Source organism: Fulmarus glacialis, unplaced genomic scaffold (genome assembly GCF_000690835.1).
Source record: "Fulmarus glacialis isolate BGI_N327 unplaced genomic scaffold, ASM69083v1 scaffold9586, whole genome shotgun sequence".
NCBI lineage: Eukaryota > Metazoa > Chordata > Aves > Procellariiformes > Procellariidae > Fulmarus > Fulmarus glacialis.
Genome location: NW_009218920.1, coordinates 52,400 through 58,469, shown reverse-complemented (window position 1 = coordinate 58,469; position 6,070 = coordinate 52,400).

The window sequence follows — 6,070 nt, the reverse complement described above, 5'->3', positions numbered from 1 at the left end:
AATAAGACGATAAACTCCTTTTTTCTGTCTGCATCCCATCGGGCTGTGAAGGTGTGTTTTAATTAATTTTCTATCTATCTGTATTCTTGCAGTGACACTTCCAGCAGAAAGATACTTCATGAGAAAAGGAGGAAGCAACAAGTTTCTTTTTCTTTAGAGACTCTCAGGTTTTTCTAGCGTCTTTCTTTTAAGTTTCTGCTCTCTCAGCCTCCTAAGTCTCCTCCTCCTCTGCTTTTCATTCTCTTGCTGGCATGGGTTGCACTGGAGCTAAGTCACCAAAATTAGTTTCCTGGGCCGTCCGAGCAGCGGCTGGGCTGTGCCATGAGAAATTGCCGCTCGTGCTTTCAGGAATTTCGCTCTTGTGCTTTTCTGTGCTCTGAGACATGAGGAAGGGAGTTTGGCACTGCGGAGAGGGGAGCACTCTGTTCCCAGCTTCCATGGGTGGTGGTTGATTAACGCTCACTTGGTATTTTACCGTGAGTCCTTGGTGCAGTTACTGCTAGTGAGGCAGGTCTTGTTTGCTCTTAGGCAAGTTTTGATGTGTTCCTGCTCACTTCCAGTCTGTGTGGTCGTTCCCAAACACAGGGTTCACAATGGTGAGGGTTGGTTTTACACCGTTACTAGCAGTGGAAAAAGCATGTTTGAAGTTACTTCTTGGCAGTTTGCAGCTTAATGTTAAAATATTGAAATAAAATAAAGCAGCAATCTTTCTTGGGCTGAGTTTCCAGAGAAATGACTGGACTCCAGGAGGAGTCAAGCTGTTACGGCAGCCTTGCTTCCCATATGGTGCTGGCAGCGCTCAGCTCCGTAGCATTTCTTGGCTGAGATGCTGTGAGCGATACCTGGCTTTGTTGCAGCTGAGCGCTTCCAAAGGCCTTGCTCCCGTTGCCGGGTCCCGTTCTGATACATCAGTGGGAACCTCGGTGGGACTGAGGAGGTGTCTGTCGGGGGGAGGAGAGCTCAGTGGCCCCACAGGATGGGGACTGGGGCTCTCTGCAACTTGGACCAGACACTTGACCTGCATCTTTTGCTGCCCGAGTGAGTACCTGAGCCTCTGGCTGGCTGGACGGCATTTCTGGTCAGCAGATGACAGTGGTGGTTAGAAAAAACTTCTGTAACCGAAAGGTGCATTGAAATCGGTGCATTCGCAAAGAACTATGGTTTTTCGCAATTAGCAAATATACTCCCGTAATTAGCTCAGTTTTTCATGTAGCTGCAGGGAATGGAGGGTTTTTCCTTATGACTTGTGCTACCTGTCTCAGTAGGTTTCAGTTCACTCTGGACAGAGTAAAAGCCATTCATTGACTAGAAGATGCCTTAAATTAATTGGGGAAGGCTTGGAAGTGGTCAAAACCTCTTTGTTGTGTGATTCTGGATTAAAAATCTGAGTCATTAGAGCCAGCATTCAGCTGGATTACAGGCAAGGAGCTGGGAGCAGCGGCTTTTGGGGCATCGCCGCTGATCAGTGGCTCCGTTGTGGCATGCCCAAAGGCGTTGGTCTGCAGCACCCAGCCACCGTCGTGCCGCGCTGTAGCGGGACGTGGGTGGGCGGCAGGACTGCGGGGGCACCCACACTGCGGGACACCGGTTACGCACGGACAGGCAGCGAAGGAGATCGGTGACAAACTCCTCCTTGCACAGGGGAAATATCAGGGACCAGTTGTCTGGTTCCTGAACCAAGAAGAAGGAGCTCTGTGATGCTTGAGCTGTGGTTTGAGTCTCTTCTCTTTCTGCCCTTCCAGGGAACAGTGTAGTAAACCTGTCTGGATGTTAGACTCTTTTGGTGGTATTTTGAGCCGTTATGTTTTGCTTTCCCTGGCTTTCTTCTGCAATCTGGTGTTTGTCAGCTCCTGCCCAGAATGGCTATGGAGTGTCATGGTATTAATTCACTGCTGCTGCCCTTGTTAGCTCTGGGTGGTGTCTTGGAGGATGGCTGAGACACATCCCGAAACTCTTGTGCAGCTGTAGATTAGAAGGTGTTGTATAAACTGTAATGATTGGAACTACACATGAAAAATATGTTTTTAGAATAAGTTCTCTTTCTGCTTACTTGTGTACAATAGAAATGTAGCTCAATATTCAAAGTAACATAAAGTCTTGCAGTGTTTTTTTGTTTGGTTTTTTTGTTTGTTTGTTTGTTTTTTAAACATGGAGTGCTCATGGCTACTTGTTACCCCTGGAAAGCTGAATGCAGATTTCTTAGGAAAAGCATTTGAAGCCCATACAAGAGGAGCTAGGAATTACATCAAACCCAGAAGCGAGTGGAATAGAAAGCAACAGTGGCTGAACAGCTAAAAGATAATCAAATTATAAAAAAACCCCTTGTAAATACAGCATTTGGTATAGTTTTGCTCATACCTTACTTTGTCCCTCTTGCTATACAATTCTTTGCCCTGTACTTTCGAAACAGACCATTGTAATATTTTAAATTGCAAATTGAGGGGCTGGTATGAAGCTTATGGATATAGCTCTTCACAGTACAGAGCAACAATTTTTCCCATGGGGTTGAATATACAACTGGACATAACAAATGTGAAAGCAGCAAGGTTATGAGCCTCCTCTTATTCTGAGTTTTTTGAAGTTAAGGGATTTAACATGCTAGGAGAAAGCAGCGGTGACTTGTAAGATTGAAGCAGCAGCAGAGGAGCGAGCTCTGAGAACGCACCTCATGAGAACGGTCTCCACCTTTGAGCGGGGCTGGGGGGACCTGAGGTGCTCGGAGCTGAGGGAAGCAGAGGTGCCCCCAGCAGCAAATGTAAAGTGCTGGATTGAGAAAAGTAGGACTAAAGCACAGAAATGTTTCATACCGACTGAGGTACCTCAAGGAACAAGACAAAAAGTTTTTTGGGAGGGAAAGTGCTGGTTATTAAACAGCAAGTATTTAGCAGGTCAAGTTAGTAGTAGGCTCCAGCTAGAGCGAAAAGATGGATTATAACATCTGACCTGCTGGGTAAGAGCAAGTAAGATCACAACTGTGAGATCTTACAGCAGTGCAAGAAAGCTGAAGAACTCTGACCATGTAGTTTAGTAAACGCAGTTCAAACCAGCTGAGGTCAACCAGCGACCCGGCTGCCTGCCGCGCAGGCACTCCCAAAGCCCCTTAGCTGCTGGGCCATGTCGTGTTGGGGCAGCTGAATCCGGCAGCTTGGCAGTGGTGAGGCTGCCACAGCTCCGTGCCCCGGGTCCAGCCAGTAGCGGGGCTGAGCATGTATTCCTAGTAGGCACATGCACATACAGATGTGCACAGGCCTATACAGAACATATGTATGTATATGTCCAGCAACACAGACCTGCACAGACATACTCAGCACTTATCCAAGCCCTTATTCCTCTATTTTCCCATCTTTGGGAAATCACCTATATCCCTTGCTTTGCCCACCTTTGATGCCTCCTCTAAACATCCCCTAAGTCTTGTGCAATGCCAGAGTCCTCCTCCCCTGCATACTCCTTAGCAATGCCCCCCTCCCCCCACCCCTGCCAAAAGGTGCTCTGGACTCATCCTGATGGGTGGACACCTGGGATAGCCCTGGGAGGGGGCCTGGACAGGATGTCCTTTCCTCCGAGTCCCTCACTTGGGTTCCCACCTGCCTGTGCGCCCTGTGCTCCTCTGGGAGTGTGGAGATGGGCCTTTGATGGGCTGACTCCCATGGGTTTGGGAATAGCTGGGACAGGGTATTACATGGTGCCTCAGTATGCCATTGCCTGTGTGCTCCTTTGGATATGTGCTGATGAACTTTTTAAAGTCACATAACCTACCATTACTGTAGGATCACTATTTGTGGCATTAGAATCCTTTAACTATACCCCATGGCTGAAATAAGTAACTTTGGGCTCTTTTGTCATGTGCGTTGCAAACCGTAACACCTCTCTGAGTTTCTGGAGTACCAGCAAGTCCCCTTGTCATAGGGTGCTGCTCCTTGGCACATGAATCAATGGCCAGAATGTGACAGCATAGCAAAGTCACAATTTTATTATTCTTTTTCTAACTTGAGGTGCTCAAGACTAATAGTAGCTCTGTGCTACTCTGATGGTGTGAAAGCAGCACACAATTGAAGTGAAGGGATAAAATATTAATAATGAAAGGGGTCTTTAATGTCCTGTAAAATGGGAATGGTGAAAGGCAAACTACATTCCACAAATCAGCCACAAAGTGTGCACAAAAAGTTTGGAGAATGTGAAAGTTTTAGAGAGGGACTTCTAAAGGGAGTGTTGATTATGGTGATTTTAATTACAGGGAGAGCTGGTGCAGATAGAGGAGCAGATACCTGAGAAATGAGGGTCAAACTGCTAGCTTTTGAGGTACTGTTGAATACTAACAGCCTGCTGGGCTCTAACTGGTTTCTGCAGCTGTGTGACTTGCTCCATCCACCACTTTTTGTGCATGTACAAGTGCATAAAGCCAGGAGAGCAAAACCCTGGGTTTTATCTCTTCTTGCAGTATTCAGACAGGAACGCTGAGTCTCGGTGACCATTTCCTGGGTTTTTGATGCATAATCTTTCCTCCTGCATTTGAGACTAATCCCAAGATTAAGGTGGACCAGATGAAGGGCTGTTTCCATAGCGGATGCTGTCATATGAGTGCCGAGTTACTCTTGTGATGACAGAGCAAGGCCGTAGGGCAATGCAGATGGTGGGGCAAATCCTGTTAGTCTTGACTATTTGCCAACTCTGTCCTAGTTCCTTTTTCCCCTGCAGAACACAAACCATACTGAGCACCCAATTAAGAGACCAAATTGGTTGAAATTCTAACCCAGGCTTATATTTACATCTCTTGTGAATAACATGCTGCACTAACGTTTGCATTAGTTCATGTTTAACTTTTTGAGTAGCAGTTGTGTGGTCCTGGAGCCAGCTACAGGCAGGGACTGCCTGCTGACTACTCCAAGGATTGCACTGTGTAGCTGCACACCCACAACTGTGCTGGAAAAATGAGACACCAGATCCAAGAGCTACCCTCAAAAATGACTGACTTTAAGCAAGTCTAATGAGTAAGTCCTTTGACAGAAATTGATACTACTGAGACTGTTCTGTAAAATCACAGCAGTTTACTTCACTATCATCTTTGGATGAGGCTTTCTACTAAACAGAGGAAACAAGGTTATCTATGAGGTGTAGCTGTTATGTCAGTATTTAGATGGGAGACCTTACTGCCACATCCTTCCGACACAAAATGTAGTTACAGTTCCTATGACAACTAACGATAGAGTTTCATTACATGATCATGTAACGCTGGGCACTGTGACAGCCTTGTCATCTCTGCTCCGGTGTTTGCTCCTAAATGGCATTTAGCGGAAGCCTGCTTGTATTGTGCAGAGCATGAATTGGAGAGACTGACCTTCACTGTGCTTACTGCCTGCCACCTCTGCCTTCCCAGCTTCCCGCTTTTCTTTAGTAAGCTCACTTTCTACCAAAACGCATTTGGTAGGATGAATTGTATTGACAAAAATTTCTAGGCATTTATTTCTGTGATAGCAATTCTATACACTAGTATTAATTAACAACAGTATCTTAACAAGTACACAGAGTACTAATCTGTATCAAACCAATCTGCTGACAAAACTTCACAAGTATAGCAGCCAAACCAGACTATGCAGCAGATTCCTGTAGGTACTTCTGCAACACACTCAGGAAAAATTGTAACAAGTTGAACAGATATATTAAAAGACTTTATTCACAATAGAGAAATTTTTACAAATATAAGTTCTTAAAAATTAAGCATCTTGATCTATTATGTATTCCATAATTTCAGTTTATATAAAGATGAAAAGACTAAATGGACTATGTACAAATCAAAACCAATTTAAAAGCATGGTAGAAATGGATAATATTTATGGTGAAGTCACCATAGAAACAGTGAGCCATTGGGCATTGCAAAAATCAATGTACAACCAACACATATGCAATACTTATCTCACAAACAATCAAAACATTTTTTTTCCATGAAACAATGTGGGTGCCATTTAAAGTGATCTACCTCTTAGGACTTAACATATGCAGATTTAAATGCATTATTATGCTACAAAGAAATGGAAAAAGTATAGGCAGTGTCTTTACGCAAAGATAATTCCCC